We start from the raw sequence: 22487 nt of genomic DNA on the forward strand, positions 1-22487 counted from the left end.
GAGAAATCTTTAGTGTGTATTTCAATACCTGTGATATTAAGAGTATTGTATAACAGACAGTGTAAGCCTGCTGAAAGTGTGAACGAGAACCTCTTAGTGTTTCATGCCTGAAAAATGGGTGTCTGAAGCTGTCTAGTATTACTGTTGTTATGTTTATAAATTCAGGTTAGATAACTTCAGTCAGGTTTTCAGCTACGGTTTGATCTTCCAGGTTATTTTTTTGGTGTTGTTTTGTACTCTGCCTAATTGCAACAAAGCTGCCCTAACCAAGAAAGAACATCTTGTTTGCTTAATCTTGAAAGTGCCCACCCAGCCTCCTCACCAATCAAGATCTCAGCACTGATATTGATTCCATGTTTGACATCTCTAATGAAATAAAGGACCCCTCAGCATTCTTCCCAAGGGAAAGAGGTATCCACAGTAATCAATCTTAACTTACAACCAAGCAAAAATGTTTTATTTTTCTTTCATTCAGACCATGCACTACCCATGGTTTCTTTTGGAAATCTGATCCTTGTAATTTAAAAAATAAAATTCTCACTGCAATGATAGCAACTGGTTAGTTCAGAAAGAAGTAGTGTTTAAGACAGTCATTTCGATGAGATGCTGTATCAGCTTTCAGGACTACATACTTCCTTAGCGCATTCATCACACATGATCAAATATAATGTTTTGTCAGTTTTTAGACACTTTGCTATTAGAGCTACATCTTTTACTTCATCAAACTAAGGCTCTGCTGAAGGACAGATTGTACATATAAACATCAGTTGGAATGTTTTTAAAGAGCAATTGTTTACTGGTTGAAATACAAAAACTGTTGCTTATGCTTGGAGATCAAATTACATGCTTAAGAGAATGCAAGCTACATAATTCATTGAATCATGACTCATAAGAAACATCAGGCTGTATCTTTTGATGTGAAGAGATGCAGAATCTCCTGTCTGTATTGGATGGAGCAGTAGCTGACAGGTTTGTCTTAAAAACAGCACCACTATATATAGAGATAGCATAGCCATTAAACTGTAATCCCTCTAGAGCTGTGAAGAAAATGATCAGTGAAATTCAAATGTTAAAAGTAGTCTTTTAGTATATGACTAAGGACTCTTTTGTTTTAAGATGAAGTACTACACTGAAGTTAAACTCCACCTAAATTCCCAGTGGGAGTTTAGAGATACTGATGATTACTGCCACCTACTTTGCCTTTGCCACACACTGTCTCTCATTTTGGGGATGGAACACCCATGCAAAGTGGGAGGAGAACTTTGGCAGGTCCCCTTCTGTGTATATTGTGAAGCCAGACTTCCAAATGAAGTGATACAGAAGGAAGGGCGTTAGGAGGTAAATGAGGGTGTGAGGAGTGAGAGGCAGAAAGGTGCTGTCAAGTCAGACTACAGGTCAGCTAAGCCCAGATTCCTGTCTGATAGCAAATCGCAGGGGAAGACTTCAAGAACAGGAAAGCACATAATAATATTTGCCCCAAGATTATTTTTGCCATACTGTGGTTTATGACTTGGGAACTTGAAGTCAGAGGTGGCATCTTAGTCCTTTCCTTGTGTGTCTCTCTGATTTCTTGGAACATGCTTCCTCTCCTTGAACAGTCTTGCCTCCCACAACCTGCACTAGGTTCTGAGTCCCCTTTGCTCTTGGCTTTATGGGATTATTGAAGGCAAGCACCAGTCTTCTCAAACAGACATAGGGTTATCTGAAGTGTGGATTATGTCTGGATAGTCCATAGTGGTAACCACAGATTTGAATTAAGGAAGGGAAGTATGTAAGGTTGAAATAAGATCCAGGGAGGTTAGATGTGGCTCTAAATAAATCACACCACACCAAGAGGCAAAGGGGTTTACAACTTCTCTAAAAATCATTGAAAAAGAAACTACAAAATCCATATGTCTATATTTCCCTTCCTATATTCACTGTCCTTTTCATACCTCCTGTTAAGAATAGGTTTTGCAGGTTCTGTATCAGATTTGCTTGGGTGTAATGTAAAATACATGTTTTTTTTTTATGCACACGAAGTATATAAAAATGCATGTTTTTGCAGGTATTAAGACTTTAGTCCTGGATATTGCAGCATTCCCTGTGGTATCTGGGATCACCCTGACTAGATGCAATTGCAGGATTTGTGGCTTGTCACACAGTCATGAAGGCATCTGTGCTTTTTTCTGTACTTCTGAGCAAACCCACAGAGTTGAGAAAGACACTAGATGTGCATGAAACAGCACCCGATTCAGCAGAATTCAGCAGAACAGAGATCTGTATTTCCCATGTGTGTGAAATGCTTACCACACTGTTTTGGCACTCTGAAAATATTAAATAATAATGCTGAGATCTCAAGGGAAATGGCTAGATGATTGTGCTATGTACAGAGAGGTAGATGAGTGTGGCAATCGTATGTTCTATAGGGGAAATACTATTAATAACCTGTAAGATGAATTCTCGCACAAGGTTTAAAAAAATGCTAACATGAATCCACAGATAATGGCACTACTGTGTAGGTAAACTTGTTGAACAATTACTTTCTTTTAGCACATCTTTATTAAACCAACTAATACTTGAATTACAGCCTTACCATAAAATCTATAAGGTTTCTTTTATTGACCTATTATGAAAAAATCCCTTTAGGATAGGTTATATGCCCTGGAGGAGTATTGGTCACTAACCTAACACAAATAAACACATAAAAATTTGATAGCTATAAAACCAAAGTAATGTATAAATATAGATATTCATGAATATATCAACCATTCTGCTGCCAGCAATTCAGATACGCAGAGGTGCATACCTGCTTATGCTATTGCAAAACTCAGATATCCAGAAACCCTTAACAACCCCCCAAATCATGAATTCTGTTTATAAGAAAATCTTTCTTAATTTTAAATTTTTTTGTATGTTTCTCTTTCAAGACATAGTTGTCTCAAAGGTTAAATCTTTCTCTAGCACTATAAGGACCATTGCAACATTGGCCTATTTAGATTGAGTAGGGCCCAGTTGCAGTTCTACATCATACACCAAAGTTGTGGGAGAGGACTTACTCCTGGTTTGATTTGTCTGACCTTGGGGCAATTGCTTACGGAACTAGTTTGTTCTCTTGCAGAAGAAGCCTATGCATTTGAGCATTCAACTCCTTTCAAAATCTGACTGGTTGGCTGGTTACAACCTAATCTGTACCACCAAATTCTTCTCTCTCCTATGCTTTCCTGCTCAGCTCTGAGATTTGTTCATAGAAGCCTTTGCTTGCACTAGCCAGATTGAACCTACTCTCCAACAGTATAGCACTGGTGTTGGCTTTTTTCTGTGGGTACTATCGGATCCCTAAAAGTCATTTTAAGGCCTGTCCTTTTTGTCCCAGTGGTTCTTTGTTAGCTCCAGGCTGCCCTTATACTTACACATAGATAACTCGGCATGGAAATGGTAAGCATGCAGGAGCAACAATATCTCAAAGATAGACCGAACATATGGGGTGGAGAGAGGCCTGTAATGGGGAAGTTTTGCTTGAAAGAGAGGTGGATTTCCTCAATCCTCCAGCCCCTGCTGGGCACAGAGGAATCCTGTTATCCATGTTTTCTAGCCCGTCTCAATGGCTACAGCTACTGAGTTTATGCAGAGTTACACAGCATGTACTGTTACTAATAGTCCTTTGTTTTTTCACCAATAATAGTAATTATTTTAGACAAAGTTTTAAACTTCTCTAGAAAGGAATTGCAATGAATAAAGAACTCCTCTCTTGTCCCATCTCATTGCCCTCTCCCTTATCTTCAGGGTGATTAGAAGATACCTCATGAGTATGTTTTTGCATGTGCAAGTGTGGCTCCATCTTTACTGCTCTTGAGGCCATAAGAGGAACTATGCAATTCTTCAGCTAGAGGACAAAAGGGACAAGATATGAGGAATTTAATCTTTGGGAGTATAAAGAACTTGGGGTACTGAAAAAAAAAATGCAGGACTTTGGAAAATGACAGGGACATAGGACAGTGTAGGACAGAGGGGCAGTTCCAGCAGTAGACAAAGGAAACTGAGACTGTCTCATATTTGTTGTTGTAGTGGAGAACTATGTGCCATCTGTGTTAGGATCTGCATGAGGACCTTGTGACAGTGGCCATCTTGCATGGCCTGAGGCAAGAAATGTCTGAAATGTACCTAGATCACAGATCAGTGTTGGACAAGGTTCAAAAACATCCCAGGTGCTCTTCAAGATTCAGATAAAATGAATCTGGATAAAGCAATAACTCACTTAAGGTATTTGATTAAAGGATGGTGGTTTTTGAAATAAAATTGTTGTTTGCATGTCCCTCCTTCCCCTATCCTGTGCTTGACAGCAGGGAGCAAATGAAAGTGCCTTTGGATCTAGCCAATTTACATATGCAACTTGCATGGGCAATCAAAAGCAAAAAAACAACAAAAAAGAAAGAAAGATAGTATTATTAACAACCCCCAATTATTCCCAAATGCATGCTTTTGGCAGTGCAAGCAGTTGGAATTTCTAGCAACATAAACCAATACATTACTGAAAATCATGCCTAAGTATTCAAATAAAATACCTGGACAATTTAAAATGATCCTTGCAAGCTATCCAGTAACCAGTTATTTGGACTGCAGGGTTTTTATGAATAAAATTATAAAGTAAACCTACAGTGTAAATACCTAATCCAAAATGCCTTAGCTTTCCAGTTGTAATGTCCAAAACAAATCATTTACATGCTGTGTCTGAATTCTGAAGTGGACAGAGAGCTAGTTTGCTCTGGGTCAGAGGGTCAAGCTTTGAAATGGCTCACAGAATGAGACCAGCCTGGCCATCCTTCCCTATTTGCAGAGCTTTGGATTTTTTTTGGCACAAGAATCCTTTTGTTTTCTGGCATAACCTCGAGATTATTTTCAAGCAGTTTAAACTGCGCCTGTATGTTTCTGGAGACACATCTACATGGATGTGTACAGACAGACCTCTGCTCTAAGATGGCAGGATGTGAACCTGCCCTGGTGTATAACTACATTAACGTGAATTTCTGCCCGAGAGGAAAGATGTATTAGGTGTTGGGCAAAGTGCCACTTGATCACAGTTCAGATAGCTTCTGAAAAGCAGTGGTTTATGCCTGGCTGGCCTAGATAGAGACTGCCCTGGACTGTCTGCATGTGTGTAGTCATGCACTGTGTAGTCTGCCCTATTTCTGTAGCTTGGTCGGACATCTTTTCATGACCTTCTCCAATCAGCTCACAGAGTAACCACCTCCAGGAAGTCTCTAGCAATGTCAGTCAGCAGCTTTCTTTGAGCCTTTGACATCTCCATGAAAGATACATCAGTCAGGATCAGACTTTGCTGGAATAAGCTTGGCAATCATCTTCATGCTTATTTACACTCTATTTGCTTTACCCTTAATACTCAGGATACTCCACAAACTCCCATCATCACTTGAAACCAAGAAAATTACCTGTATGCATTCACTTTGTTGAGAGGCTCTAAATTGTTATTAAAAAGCCCCCCTGATTCTTTGTTTAGTTCATATTTATGGGAAGATTTTTACAGAAAATTTTAAGAATTTTTCTTACCAATCTGTGTTTTTGATAAATCTCTAAAAACATCTTTCTTGTCCTATTTTCACCATTGGCCTTGTCTGGGATGTCTGTAAGACGCAAACACTCCACACTGAGTGAAAGACCAATTTTACATTAGAAGAAGAAGAAATTAAGAGAGAAGGAGGTGTCTATCAAATGTCCAAAAGAGTTATGAGCCTGTGACCCTTGATATACATAAGGGAATGAGTGAAAAGGACCAAAAGAAACATAAGAAATTGCTCCAAGAAAATATGTAGCTCCTGAGCCAGCAAAAGCAGATGGCTAAAAGGGTCATAAAAGAAAAAAAGACGTGAACATTTGTATCCCAGAAACCAATATGCAGTATGAATAACAGAGCACAGCTCCTGTGTCATCCCTAACTCAGTTTCAGGTGTAATACAGCAAGAAAGCCCTTCTATTCAGCCTCAGAGGAAAATAAAAAATTGCCAAAATTGTAATATATACAAATGTGCCAGACAGCAAGAGCAATTAGAACATACCAATTTAAGTGGGTTTTTTTTGAGCCATTTTTGTTGCTTGTTTTGCAATGTCCTGTATATTAACTTTCTAGAAGTTAATATTTTGCTTTCACAGAATGCTTCTTCATTCTTCCCAGAAAGGCATTTCCCTCATAGAGTCATAAAATATCTTTTCAGTCACTTAAAATCAAAGCCACAAACCCACAAAACAGGACAGTCAATATGCTCTTAAGGCTGTCTTCAGTGAAACTGTACTGTGCTGTGCTTTTGACATAACTGCTTTCGTAGCTAACTGTTCGAAATTAACAGGCATGTTTTCTATGTCTCATTCAGTTCTAATATTTTTCTTCCCCTCTTTGTTTCACAAGCAGTCCTAAGATAAACTTCAGCAATAACTGCAGGGTTACTTGAAAGTCCGAGACTGAACCTTCTTGCAGTCCATGTCCTGAGTGCTTTCAGTCTATCAGCTTGCATTTTTGATAGCATGGTGTGTCTGCTCCAACAAGATTTAAGGCTTTCTTCAGACTGCAGTTCTTGAGCTCATTTACAGCTTTGCGGGCAAAGGCAGTACAGGAGAGGCTGACAAGTTCCCTGAAAATCACTGTTGGCATTGTAACCACGCCGTGATCCTGTTTGTATTCCCACGAGTGCAGGCACCATCGGTTCCTATTGACCACCTACATGACCTGTCTGTGAGACATCCTTGGCAATGTTTAGACATCCCAGATGATGAATGTACTAAGAGGCAAATGCAAATTTGGGATTAGGACACAGTGTTGGAAAATGGGCAGTCTCTTAAATAATTCTGCGTATTCAAGAGTTTATGCCTTTACATAAGAGAAGAAATACTATCTGTGGCTTAAAAATTTACCAAGATATCTCTGACTGCTATGGATCTGATATATACAGCTCTCTGAGTGCTTCTCCTTCAAAGTAGCTCTGATTTTAGTGTGTTAGTGCTGTAAGGCTGTGGCAACCTTATCATGCAGTGCCAAAAATGTGGCCTTCCCTGTCTGAAGTCAATAAGTCAGCCTAGCTTTGCGTCATAATTCAGACCTAATCATTATTTCTTCCATCCAGGATGACCACTCTGCCATATGTAGATGGTCAGTGAATGCCCTCAATATCCATCATTTCCTGTTTACTATCATCCTCATGTTTTCAGCTTTTTCTGCTATCACAGTGTTTGAGTTCCTGAGAAATAGCTGTCCTGTCTCTTCACCAGATACAAGCATTCTTTGAGCAAGCCTTGATTCTGATAGATAGGGAGACATAAAACAGGGCAAAAAAAGACTAAATTGTTGATTGGAACAGGAAAAAACTGCCCCTAAGTTCTCATAATCACTTAGATGACACAGGGGTATCTGCAAAAAAGGTCCCCAAGTGGCAGCAAGCAAAATGGTGGGATAGGAACACTGTGATGACTGTCCTCCACACACTATCTTTTCTTCACATCCTGATTCACTATGATGTAAGGCTGCACCAACAAAGTTAGGTAAATGTTTATGAGCACTGGGAAAACTGCAGTATTAGTGACCATATTACAATATAACTACTAGTCGTACCACTTCCTAAAGAAAACACAACCAGAAAGAGTAGGGACCTTCACTTCCTTTCTCTCTCTTTTTTTTTTTTTTTTTTTTCTGGAGTAGATTGTAGTAGATGCTAAATCTGTAATAGCAAATTGAATATGTCTGGAGCTATCTTCTGACACTGAAGCCAACTTGAATGGAACAGCTGATACCCTCACTATCCAGTTCTTTTAGTCCCCAAAAGAGGGTGCCTGTATTCAGACTACCTGTTTTGAAGAGCCTCTAATAAATCCTGAGCTGTGCCTGAGAACTGAACAAGGGAAGGCATCATTTGCCTGTACCAAAACCATGACAGTGTTGGTGCTAACAATTTAGCAAACTATCTCAGTGCTTGGGAACTTTCCCTTGCATTATTTCGCTTACTAGCATAGATGTAATCACTGGGCTCACTGAGATCGAGGGCTATGGGTGTGACTAGTCCTTGCACACGGGTTATTTACTTTGCCTATTCCCCTTTGTAAGAAGTCTTTTTCATCAGCTTATTGCAACCTGACCTTATTATAAATGAAGACAGTGTGTGAAGTTGCTGATATTCATCATCAGAAAATGATGTTTCTCTTTAAGAGGTTTATGCGGTTTTTATTTCATCGCATCTATAAAAAGTCAAGTAGAAAGTGTTGGAATGACTATGTTTTAATTAAACTTCTAGTATATCAATTTTTATTATTTAATTAGGAATTCTATTTCTATAGGCTGGGCTAAGTGGGAACACCATCAACTTGCATGTTGATTTACAGGCCAAATTAATACTAAATCCACCTATGTGATGATGAGAGTTTGCCAAGTGAATGTGTATGTTTTAGTGTAGTCCCATTTTTGTTTCAGGTTATTTAGAAAGCTGAAGACCTGTCTGTGTCAAAACTCTCTATTTGTTTATTCATTTCCCTCATTAGTCTTTGTCCCTTCACTGAACAGCAGTTTTTCTCACTTCTAACGAGCTGCATTCTCCTTTACATCAATAGGGACAGTATTGACAGGGCTGTTGGTGTCCCCCAACATGAAATGATTTGATTTGATTTCCTACTGCTTCTCTTCCCTCCCACATTTGCTTTCGTGCAGTGATACATGCCTTGTGCACATAAGATGAAAGAAGATAGAACAGCAGTAGCATGGGAAGACAGGCCCAGTGACACTGGGAGAGCATGAAGAGCTGCCACTATGAGTTAGCAATGACCTAATATTGTTGTCTTCTAATGGCTACTCAGTGACTTATATGAAGTAAGTTTGGTGGTCTCAGCCCAAATCCTTGTGGGCAAGTGACCACATCAAGAAACAACTATCATAGCTGTCACTAATTGGCATAATTACCGGGAGTCTCCACTGGTTGCCCAGGGACTGAATAGGCTACTAGATTTAATTACACCCACTGACCCCTGCAGAAGACTGAGTGAGCACTGATGGGTACTGCCAGTTGGTCTAGGTTGGGTCTGTGTGCTTTCTGTGGACAAGTCTGAGCTCTTTCATTAAAAAGTTAAGCTATTTCAGGCTATCACTGACTCTTAAAAAAAAATCAAATATTTAGTGGCTCAGATTCATAAATAATTTAAAACATCTGGCCCTGAATGCCTATCTCTGTTTTGCCTCCCACTTGTTTGCTGGTAGCTGATGGATCCAATTTTCCTAAAGGACCATTAGAGTTTCACTAGGATCTATTTAACCAATATTTAGGCCTATGAATTGTATTTGGTTGTAGAACAACAGGCACGTTTACTTTCCTGCTCACATTTTAAATGTAGTTTCCTTTCTATTGATTCTCTTGGCATTGGTTACTGATCATATAACTCCCAAATGGTGTAATCCAGGCTGTTCCTATTATTTGGCTCAAACTTTATTTTGAAAATCTGTAGTAATCTAAGTTAAATAAACATAACGCTAGAAAATATACTCTTGGGAATAAATCTGCATTGACAGAGAGATGGGTAAAATAGATCTTTTCCATCTCTGCATAAGGCTTTCTGATTAAAGAAGGTAATAGCAAAAGATGGACGACTGCCTAGTTGGATATTAGTGGGGAAAGAGTGATACATGTTATGGGATACTGCTAGAGGATGACTCTGAGGGTTGCAAAGTGAGGTATTTAGGACAAATGAGCCTGTCACATTAGATAAAGTAAAAGAGACAGTCAGGATTCCAAGAGCTTCTCTGACTAACAATTAAGAAAATATCTCCACAGGAGTTTGTGCTAAGCATTTCAAAGATAACAGATACAATATGTTGAGGGCATCCAGCTGTCAGTATAGAGGAAGCTGCCTTTCAAAGGTTACCTGAAAACTGGGGGAAGCTGGGCTGCTTCTTGCTTTTTCTGAGATTTCTTTTCAGCATGCACAGAGTATATTTGAAAAAGTTACTGGATAATGATGATTATTTTTAATATAAGGATGAAATTTTCCTTTTTGAATGCCTGCATTTTTTTTTTTTATATTGAGAAGAAGTTTTGTACATTGTTTGTGGTGAGAAAAAAAAAAGGCAAATAGAGAAAGGAAGATATGCTCAGAAACTGTGTACGAGGAACTGTGTAAATGAGATGGGAAGGGACCTTCAGGCAGGGATTGTGGGCTCTTTGGTTTCATTTGTTTTCACTTAATATTAAAAAAATCATCCTGGCAGAAAAGTGATTCTGTTGAACCAGTGTTTTCCCTCTTTTTCTTTCTATTTTAAATATGAATTTTTTAGTTGTTTTCAAACAAATAGATGGGTGATCTGACTTAATGAAATAAAAAAAAATAGATGGCAACTTTCACCTTTTCAGAATTTTAAAGCCTGAGTTACACAAACATTTTTTGTGGAATGTACAGGCTCCAATTCCCTTCAGTGAGAGTGCCCTGCAGACTTTATTATATGTGCTCTCCAAACAAAAGAGAAACTAAGAGATAGCTTTTCTGAAGCCCACCAGAATAATTTTTTGCAGCTAGGTAGCCAGGGACTCTGCAGACTTGACTTCCGTGCCTGGTTGCTAGCACAAGGGTGGTCAGTTGATTCAGAAGCTGTTGAGACTTCAGATGGGATGTTTCAGGGAACTCATCTCCTGGTTTCTCAAGGCTGGCATTCTAATTGGTTCTCAGAGTCATCTAAGTATTGATATCCTCATTTATTATGTTAACAAATCTCCAGAATATTACTTTAGCCCTTGAAAGATCAGCGTTGATATTTTTCATGCTCTTGGAGTGATATATTAGCACAGTATGGAGACCATTAGAAATTCAGTGTTTCCAGACATTCTATACTGCCCCTAGCCCCTATTTTACTCTGGAATTTGGTAGGTATTTATTTCTGTTGGGTTATCACTGCCACTAAATGTAGTAGTTGGAAATGCAGTTATATTATAAAGCCTCATACAAAAGCTCTTTCTACAGAAAAGCTGTAGAAAGGCTAGAAAGGCCTGGATATCAGTATTGTTTTAACTTCTTCCAGTAGAGCAGAGATAGGTTTTAAGCTATATATCTGTATGATGTTTGTCTGAAATAAAACTTCATGGTCTTGCAGTGATCTTGCAGTAGTCTGTTTTGATGCCTCATCCTTCTACTGTCATAGCGACAACAAAACCCACTATGATTGTAAGTAAGTGATGTGTTTTTAATTTTGACTGCTGGGTCAGCGTTGCAAGGAAGTCTGACTCTCAAAGGCTACTAGGGATTGAAATTGAATTGCTGTGATTTCTGTTTTCCCTGTTTCCCGCTATTTTGATCCTAAAATGTTTGCAGATATCCAAATATTTTAATTTTTCCCTGATGCATATGGCATTATGAAACATTTTTTTTCCCTTTTACATCACCAGAACATGTAACTGTAAAATGTGAGAGAGATTTTTTACATTATAAGTATTAAGGCAAAAAGAGTTCTGATGTGAAATTTTAGCAAAATGCAGTGATGGAGGTGAGACTAAGGCTGATTCTTCATGAAACCAAAATCATTCCATTGGATCTCATTGTAGTAAGATGAATATTATTAAAGTGAATAAAGTATTAAATGGAGGAAAAAGTGAGGATAAGAAATGACAAAAGAAGGAAAAATTGGCAGCAAGAGTTTTCTGAATAAAGAAACTATTCTATTGGTCATTCTGTGTAAAACATGTATCTGCACTGGCAAAACACTAGGCTTTATGGAGTAGTCCATGCTAGTGTGTGTCACAACTTCCTGGTAAGTATGCATAAGAAAAACAACTGGGTGAGAATATTTTGTTTCAATTGATCTGATTTGGCATCTGCTGCTTTTAGATGTTCCCTAAGTGGTCCTTTCTGAATTCTTAGTGGCATTAGGTGGGAAGATGGCTAGCATATAAACCCATCTCAGAAAAACTTTCTACATAGGTATCCATTTCAGTGTTTGCATGATTTTTACATTCCATACATTTTTGCCTGTGCACTTATTCTATTATACTTTGGGGCATTATTTCTGTGGAAGTTATTATATTTTGTCTATGCACCTTGGGACATGTTAGGACACATTTTCTAAACCAGTTGATACTTAATTGAGGCTGTTCAACCATTACTGGTGAAATATTGAGATAAGTGTTACATAAGGAGATTATTTTCACTAGTGTGGACAACACTGATTTGCACTCTTGGGTATTAAATATTCTTAATTCTGGCAATTGATTTGACCTGCTAATTAGTTAACAAAGTGGGAGGTCAGGTGTTTGGTATCAGGGTAGATTATTGATTAAGTACACTATGAGTTTGCCAGGAAGATTTTAATCAGTTTTGAAAGTTGTAGGGCAAATTTTTTTAGAGTTAGGAACTGGTATTCCCTATTTGCTCCTCTTTATGAATACCAGGAAGAATGAGTATTATGAGTGAGCTGAAGTTGTTTGAAAACCCAATAGCTGGACTAAAGGAAGTGTCTCTCCTTCCCCTGAAGTAATTTGTGTGTGTCCCTTAACATTCATTTAAATGTTGAGTTCCTTTGTTTTCTCTCACTTACATTGCAACTATGAAGCAACTAAATATATTTACAGTTAGATACCCTTCTAATATGCTCTGTGTTGCTTTTGGAAATGATATTAAAATCTTATATGCTACAATCAAGCTACATAGATCTGTCCCTTGACATTTAACTTATGCATATGGTTCATTTGCATAATGCTTAATAACTTTAGATATTTAATAGCTTAAATTTAACACATAAATGTTCTTAAAAATGGAATTGGGATAATTGTATGTGTGCACTGGTCCATAACACAAGTCAGCTATTGGTTAATATCTGGCTTGTTAAAATTTAAATCTCATGTTGTTGTGAAACTCTCCTGTTAATTTCTATATACCTTCCATAAAAGATTTAGCCATTAAAGGATTAAAATGAGTAGAATTTTATTTTATTTTATTTGTATATTAGCTGATGGCTAAAACCATATTAACTGTTGTTTAAAACATTGTTTGTGTACCAAGTGTGTGGCTTTGACTCAACAAAACACTTAAGCATGTGTTTGAGCCCATAACAAAACAATTTGGGCGAAGATTTTGTTCCAAATACTCATTAAAGACAAAGGCAAAACTCCCTCTCATTTCAAGGAGCCAGCACTTTAATTTGTAGAAAACTGTAGTTGTATATTTGATTTATGCACACATTGAAATAGTCTGTGTATGTCCGGATCCAAAAGCTGCACTGCACGTGTCGAGTTCCAGTCATGAAATCTGAGCAAATCAAACCACCACTTAATTCAGTGGTATCCATCTTTTTCTCCTGGGAAGCTTACACTGCCACTCTGGAGGCACTCATGGTATATCTGCCATCTGATCAAAGGTATAGGGTGCTGTGCAGAACTGATGCACACATGGAGAAGCGGATGCAAACGCAAATACTCTGATCACATTTTTCCAGGTGAATTCTGGTATCTCCTTACTGTGGAGGAGCTGTGGGTCACTATGAAAAGGGTCAAAGAAAGGGAGCATTTGAGAACAACTCATCAGACCTTCTTACATCTGACAGCTTTCCTTGGAAGGAGGGTGGTAGGGAAGGGGCCAGGCAACTGGTTCTGGTGACGTACAGGTTGGCTCTGTATATACTGAGGCCCTTCTCCAGCAACTCAGCGAAGAGCGTATAGCATTCTGTGGCAGTTCAAGAAAGTACTAATTTGTTCTTCCTCTTCCATTGCCTGATGCATGATAAACAAAACAGTCCCCTCCTTAGTCTATGCCCCTGAATCTGAGGAATCTGTAGAAAGTGTCAAATGCTTATGTATTGCTCCTAAACAAATCCAACATCTTATTCTTGGCAGCACTGAAGATGCAAATTAGGTACAAATGTCCTTCTGAACATTTTACTTATAGTAAAAGGTAATTTTTGAAGGTGCCTGTGGAATTTGAACACCTGATACCCTGCATTTGAAGGACATTTAAACACTACAAAATTCTGAGATGGTTTTGTAAAACCTCAGTCTGTCTGACTTACTTAACGTGTAACTTAACAAACTAAACTTAAAGCACCGCCAGATAAAATATGCAGAGTGTTATGGAACTGTCATTGCATGTAACACAGTAGATGAAGTATGGGATGTGGAACTTAACAAAGCTTGCTCACCAGACAAGTGTATAACACATGTTGCTGTGCAAGACACCAATTGAGAAAGTAAGCCAACTTCTTTTAAAAGTTAGTTAAAATGTTTGTACAAATTTCCTTCCACCTCAGAATGTACAGCAATTACGCTGAGCTAGAGGGTCTCTAAACATAATGAATATACTAAGCTAGAGGGTCTCTAAAACATAATGGAAGTGTCACTCTCCAGTGTTTCAATGAATGTGTCTGGTTGTTAACTGCTTATAACCTAATGACTATCCTTAAATATTGAATAGCTACTCTGCTGTTGTGGCTTTATAATACCTTATTTGGACAAGGACAGCTTAATAAAATTTTGTAAGAGAAAATGGATTGTAGACCTGCAGAAAGTGTAGAAGAGCACAAAAACTGTAAATGTGAAAATGTTTCATTTTGGGGAAGGATATGTCACACTGCCTCACCTGAGTTTGGCTGTGGCTTTACAATACAATAAATCTGGCTTTGAACCTCTCAGTAGTGAACCAGGAACACCAATACTATACCAAGCAAATATTCATATGTTAAAAATCTTGCTTATTCAGTCCAAATTTATTCAAAATATTATGACAGTTTAACTCCATGCAAAGATGTTTGATGTTGGACCATGTATCATGGGCCCTCCTGAAACTGGTGTAAAGCTGACTCCATGCTATGTTCTCTTTGGATAGACAGAAATGTGATCTTGTTGCCATGCCTGATCCAGATTAAAGAAGCATTCCTGTGTGATCTATCAGGGCACAGGACTCCTTTCAATGATCGTGATCACCCTCCTTACAGTCAACAAAAAGAAAAGGCATCCTGTTCTGAACTGTCTGCTGAAGGAACATGTATCTGTTGACAGAGCCTGTCTACTTCATTTCCATAATGAGGTTGGTTGACTAGGTTAGCTGTGTACAGCTGTGCACTACGTGGTGATGATGAAAGGTACAAAAGAGGCATAGATAGCACTGAAGTAAAATCAGATTGTCCCAGAAGGAACAGCATGCGATACACACCAAGAAATTGTATTTGGAAGTTGTGCTGGGATTATTAAAGCAAATGATGTATTTATACTTTAAAAAGGATCAGCCAAATTCATTTCTCTACCTTTTTTTTCGATTAGATATACCTTAACAGGAATGAAAGTTTAGAGAGTCAAGCCGTTAGCTGGCAGAGTAGGAAGCTGTTGATTTAATTGTCACTCAAAATACTAAACTTCAGACTGATGATCTTTCTTAACCCTTTACAGCAATGAGCAATTAGTCATGTGACTAGTCCCATCTAGATTAGGAAAAGAAACTTTTATTAATGTTAACTGTTTGAAACCAATGGAACTGCTACCTTTGCTCTCTAATGCAAATAAGGGGTCTTACTAAAGTTATTCATTGTTGGTTTTCTAACATACTAAATGATAGTATATAATCAATCAATGATAGCATATACATTAATCAATGATTAGTGTATAATCATTTCACAGATGATTTTTATTTATCATCTGGATATATGTGTCCTTCATGTTTCCTTGGCTCTTTTCTACCTTAGTTTAGCCTCTTTCCCCTGGTCCCTTAAGTGTCTCATTCTACAGGCAAAGTCAAGTTATTTTTAGCACTCTTTGAATCCTTCACATAGTTATATTTGCACATCCTCTCTTTTCTTTTATTACTTATTTCACATATTTTTCATTAATCTTCAGCTTCCAGAAAATCTTTTCTGTCATAACATCATAGCTGTTTAACTACAGGGATGTCATTGTTAGCTTGGATTTAGTCCTTATATTGAATAAAATGACATAGTCAGCATGATAACAATTTTTATTTTACTATTTTATTTTAAATTGGCTTTTTGATATGAGAGATAGGAACAAACCTTCTGCTTTAAGGTGTAGGGATTTGATATTCGGTAGCTGAAAAATGTTAATCACTGTAAAATTTTTAGAGTGTTGTTGATTGCTATGAGAATCCCAAAGTTGAGTTTGAGACTGTGTTCACCTACTTGGTAATTGCGGATTGTGGCCACAATACAGAGAGAAATGGAAAGAAAAAGCAGAGAAAGAAAGTCAGTCTTCCAAGACGTACCCAACATAGTCTCCTCATTACTACTCTCATGGAGGATGAAAGTTCTATTATTGTTGCTCTGCAGACAGGGAACAGCCTACCAAAGAAAGGAGGTGTCTGTGGTTGTATGAAAAGTCTGTGAGAAAAAAATGAGAAGTGAGCTGGGCCAGTCTAATGATAAAGAACAAAATCAGCAAAAGGTGCTTTGTAAGGCTAGGGTACTTTATCAGCTATCTGGTATTGGTACAGAATATAGGCAGTAAATGGGTCAAATTAGCTTTTAGGTTTTAATAAAATTGTTAAGTGTGATTTTGAGTCAGTGAAACTCATTTTGTCAGGTAGTGTCTTAGTGAAAGATTTTTTTACTTGTTACAGATTTCTTATTCTGTCCTTACCTTTTGTTTCGGCTGCTAAGAACAGACATACTATTTATCACCGATGGCTGACAGAGGTCCATTAATATTGTGAGAAGTAAGAAGTGCATGTAGTGAAATCTGAACACAAACATTTGTTTCCAACTTTGAAAATGTCTGTTTTCCTACATTTTTATTATTCAACATTAGCAAGAAGAGAACTGAGAGTACACTCAGACTAGTCACAATTTTATCTCCAGGGTGAATTGTCCAGTTGTCCTCAGCATAGATTGCTGAGGCTTTTCATTAGCCTTTGTTCATAAAGCTGGTCAGTTTGCCTTTAGACATCTTTCTGGGTTTGATAGCCACAGTTTCACTTTCTGACATACAGCTGGAGGAAGAAGAAGCTGAAATGACTACGCAGCAGGTGAAGAGTAAAGATCTTTGTGACAAGACTTTCCTATGCTATACATATTATTTAATATCTAGGCAGCAGACTTGCAAATTCATCTGTCAGCATTGCTTCTGAGTATTTTTTCAGACAGACAGCACTAGCAACATCTTAACGTCTTTATCAATCTTGGCTCAATAAGGGGAAAGCCAAACCATGACATCATATTTCACTGCTTATTTTTCTGCCAGGATCAAACCAAAATAGGAGGCATCCCTTGGCTTTAATAAAGTACTAGAATTTTTACTAGAATGACTTGATATTGCCATTGAGTTTGTTGTGACCTTGGCTGAAATATTTGCATTCCAGAAGAATCATGTGTAATCACACTGAAGCAGAATATGAAGTTTCTGGCACCTGAGAATGAGTGAGAACCTCCAGGCAGAAATCAAAGCTGTACCAGTTTCGTAAGTACTTTTTGACACATTGACTTATATCTGGTCTTTGCCACAGTTCCATATAAAGAGCATGTTTTTTTCTCAAATGTTGGTGCCAGATAGCTTCAGTGTTTGCATCTTTTCAGCGATGACAGCACCCAGTTGTTAGGTCAGGCCTGGGCAGCAATGGCATACTAGTTTCTGACTTAAAACATTTCACTTAAGAACAGTAGAAGTGATTGACAATAAAAAAAAAAAAGCTTAGCAATAATCATTGACTTACTGCCTGTGTAAAACCTGTTGATGAACCATATGGGAACTGGCTGGGGGTAAACTCAGTTTTTCTAAGAAGCAGTATGTTGATAGGTTAATTGAGTGTTAAAGCAAGGGAATAAAAGAGAAAAGTTTTTATTACTTTTTTTTTTTCTGGTCCCTGTGAGTGAGATGCGTGAAAATCTTGATGTTTAGGTGCAGTGAAATTAGAGGTGAATCAAAACAGCTGAATGAAACATTCTTGAGAATGGATGGGTTATTCAGATGCTGCAAACTGCAAAAGGTCTGTCTAAACAACATAGATGACAGATGCTATACATTTCCAGTTTTCCCATCAACATGAGCTTCACCAATGTGTAGTCAGAATAGACTTCTCTGCAGTACCTTGCTGACCCTTTTAATGACAAGGCTACTTTTTTAACATCTTTGCATCTACACTTCACGCTGCACTCTTAGTCCGAAGGCTTTTTCCCTCCTCCTTGAACTCTCTCACTCCAAATTGACAGTTTAATAGACTTACTTTGCCAAGTAGACTGTGATAAAGAATTATGGGAGTAGAAATTGATGGTGAGTAAACAAGTGCTGAAAGACATGGAAGACTCAGCTGGGATTTTGAGCGGAAAGGTAATCACACTAACTTGAGCGAAGATGTATTTGAAATGTAAGGGTTTTTTTGTTGGAGCTAGACAGAGAGAAAGTAGCATCAGGATTCCTAAAATAAGCACTGAAAATTTGTGTGAAGGCAAATAGAGAGATGGATGACTTGAAGGGCATATCCATTCCTCTTTCTCTTGTCTGCATGTGGAATGAACAGAAAATGGTAGTTGCCTACATCTGTATGGGGCTCTCGTGAGGCGAAACACAACAGAGCTGGGTAGCTTTTTCTGAAAAAAGATACCAGCAGTGGTGCTGCCTGACTTTTCTGCTTACTATTCCAGTGCTTAGAGATTTTATCCAGGAAATGAGACCAAGGTTTAAGTTCATTTGAACCCATATCTTTGGAGAGTGTCCATCTTCACAGACCTTAAGATGTTTTGAAAAGGTTAAGGGTAATCTTCTCCCCTCCCTTGAAACCGAGCAGAAAGGAAAGCAGGATCAGTCTGATAAAAAGCTGATCTACTGGAAGAGGGCAGATCTCTTGCCCCAGGACCTGCTCTTGGAGTGGAGCGCAGGGTCCTTGCTCCCCAGGCCATCCCTTGCCTCACCCTGCCTGATTACTTGCTGTCTAGTTACAGGCTGCTGTGGCTTGCAGAGGGAGCATACACAGTCTGAGTTGTCCTTGCTCATCGCGAGGAGCATAGGGCAGTCCTCTGCAAGACAACAGATATTCTCCAAGATGAAGTAGACTTCAGTTTCACCATTCTGGGGCAAAAGGACAAAAACTCCTAACGATGGGAATATTTTGAAGAGATGGCCAAGGCTGCTGTCAGGTGCAGTTAGTTGTGGTTGAGATCATTGCTGACCTTTGGGCCTTTCCTGGGGAAAATGAGTGGAATGGGTGGTGTTCTCTGCTTGAGTCTGAATTTCAATAATCTCTGAAGAATTTCTGGCACAATTAGGCATTTAATTTTAGATGTCAATGGAATTTTCTAGGGGAGCCTGGAAGTGGCCAATGAGTCTTAATTTCTCTTGCTTGCAAAGTTACTATAAGAAAGTATATTGCCTTGTCTCTGGTCTGTGCATAACTGCAGGTATGTATGCATGTGTGGGGGCTTTAACTTTATTCTCTGATTTTTATCAAAGTCAAAATTTTCTCTAGAAAAGAAAATAAACAGTTTTTTTCCCAACAATATTAACAAAACACCAAAACTCTGTCTTTTTTTGCCAAAATTGTACTGAATTTTTATGAGATTTATTTATAATTTAAAAAATAATCCTAATAATCCTTTTGTTTTATCTGAAAGCTAGATGAAAAATAATATTAATCATTGGCCTGTAAATCATTGCTTAATAAATAGGGAAGTGAAATGAAAATCAATTAGTTTCAAATCCTTAGGAATGAACCAAAACTTGAAACCTCAAAATACTGCATAAGAATAATTTTAAATTTTCAGCTAGCTGTAACCCTAAGCAATTAAAATCTTTTAAAATATGTAGTTTAGATAGAAGGTAAATGATTTAGTCAAATATCTTTTGCTGACCCGAAAGCCAGTTATGGCCTGATTTTGCGAAGTATGAGCAGCTGTAGGCATTCAGAAGCTCTGAATGCTGGGACATATTTTTCATATCTAATATTTGTATCCAAGTTGAAAAGTGTTAATCTTTAACATTATATTGTTTAACAAATATTTTGAGATTCTTTGATAAAAAGCACTATATGAATGCAAATTATAACACTTTTAACATTGCTGGCTTTCAGTTTATTTTTCTCTGTGTGGGAGTTATGAAATCTGATTTTACTTTAGAAAGTCATAATTGTTTTAATACAATAAAAATGAACTAAATGGAAGGAGTGTTCAAGATGTGATGCAGTTCTATGAAAGCGAGGACATTTTCACTGGGAGGAAATCCATACTAACTTCACTTTAAATAGCTTTGAGTATTTTCTTTTCTTTTGTGTTGGTTCCTTAGTTTTGATATATTGACCTTGGTGTCCTTCTTTTCCACCTTTCTGCTCTTCAGGATCTGTAAACTGCTGTTAGAGGTTCACAGAAGGTGATTCTTGGTGTCAATAACTATATCTCTACTGAGTACTTCTCCGGGGTCTAGGCCAAAGTCTGTGGGCTCTTCCTGAGCTCACTGTCTGTTCACCAACTTTAAATCGCAAACCTGACTAATGTTTGTGGATCTGACATTAGCCCCTCCTCAGGCATTTCTACAATGACCGAGAGGACAAGGTGAGAGTGAGGTCGGATTTTTATGCTGAGTGAACAGGTTATGAAAGACAAGCTTACAAAACTGTCAGTTGTTGACTTCAATCTAAAACTGGCACCAACCATATAAGCAACTCTGTTGGTTTGTTTCAGTACAAACAGAAGAGACTAAATCATCTAGGATTTAATTTGTCTGTCTTCAGGTAAGAATATGAAGAAGCAGAATCCATTTAACACCCATGTTATCTAGCCATGGAGAGACAGATCCAGTGCTCATGCCTGCCTGGGTCTTAATTTGGACAAAATAATCGGTCCGGAGTCTTGCTAGGTCAAAATGCAGAGTAGATACAGTCAGACATCTTGACACATATGACTATATTGTTTTCAGATAGCTTCATTCAAACAGACTCATTTGAAATAGATAACAGTGACAGACGATAGTGTGAGCATTATCATTCTTTAATGCTTCCTCTCTGCTACTCATATTTTGTTTTCCCTTCTCTTCTGTTTTCCTTCTCCATCCTCACTTCCATTGAAATAACTTGGGTGGATTTGTGTGTCTTCAGGATCTATTTATTTATTTATCCATTGTTCTCACTTTCCTTCGTCTTCTTTCTTGGCTTTTGACACCATTTTGGCAGGGGAGGCAAAGAAAGACAAATGTGACCTACCCCATAGAATTTTGCAGCTCACTCTCCTAGTACCTCAAAATTGCAATGGTCAGAGAGAGGATGCCGGATTAAATGTAACCTCCTAGCATGACCATTGTCCTCAGCATTGCCACAGTCTGCCTAGATCTGGCCCCAAGCTACTGGACCCAAGTTAGGCAGCAGGTTTCTGGCAGAATGTAGGACTTGCCCAAGATGAGTGCTAGCACTGAGAAAGATAAGCAGCTCAAGAGACTCATAACAGGATATAAACACTGATGTGCTGCCAATCTTTTCACAATGGGCACCAACAAAAATTTTTCCCACTGGCTTGTGACAAAATTCATATCAGGCATGTACACTTGCAGAGGAGTGTCAAGGGACTGGCAAATGTATTCCTTTGCTTTTGCAAGCAAACAGAATTACTCTTTAATAACCAAAGAAAGAGGCGGCACCTCTTGAAAACCTCCTACTAAGTGTGCTTCTATTTTGCATTGTATTCTATTTGTATCACCTGATTGAGAAGGAGGTTGAAGGTATTTTAGGAAACAGCTGATGATAAAATCTGCTGTATTTCAGAGCCAAGAAGATGATTTATATGAGCTCCATGAATAAAAATCAGCCTGAGAATTCTGATTTAGCAACAACTAGAAGGGCAGTGAAATACAAAAAAGGTTGAAAAAGTAACCCCAACTGTTCTTTTAATTTTAACATTGGTGTCCAGAGGGTGTTCCTGAATGCACAGAGGCCTATGCCATCTATGTCATGATTCTAAATTTTGGAAAGAGTGACAAAGTACTGGAGGGACTAGCTGGGTCAGTGAATCCAGTCTCCTTTCCACAGTGACAGACAACCATGCAATAAATGTTAATTCTAGAGGGATCTACTAGCAAGCTCATTCTTTTTCACCTCTGTGTCACGCTCCTCAAACTATCTTTCAGCTTCCAACACCTTATCATAAACCAAAGGCTTTAGGCAAAACACTGCAAACAAAGGAAGACCAATATTCAGGAGAGAGCAGAACTGTTTCTCTCTTGCCATTTTTTTAGTATTTTATATGAACAGTGCAATGGACTTAGTGTTTTAGTAGTTCATATAAAATGATCTTATCCATGTTCATTTTTTTCTGTATAGTAGCACACTGATGCCCCACTATTGTGCCATGCACTGCAAGAACACAACAAAAAATACCCTCTCTTGCTATAATTAAATTCAAAGCGTAAAACGAGATAAAAAAGTTTGGTCTCCACAAAGAGGGCTGAAATGTTTATGATCAGTATAATAAGCAGTGTTCACAACATCCTGGCTGTTCAGTTAACCAAGTTTATTGCAAGAATCAGGAGGCACATTTAAAGGAAAAATTTGAGAAGAGAACAGTTCTTTTA

Source organism: Dromaius novaehollandiae, chromosome 3 (genome assembly GCF_036370855.1).
Source record: "Dromaius novaehollandiae isolate bDroNov1 chromosome 3, bDroNov1.hap1, whole genome shotgun sequence".
Taxonomy (NCBI): domain Eukaryota; kingdom Metazoa; phylum Chordata; class Aves; order Casuariiformes; family Dromaiidae; genus Dromaius; species Dromaius novaehollandiae.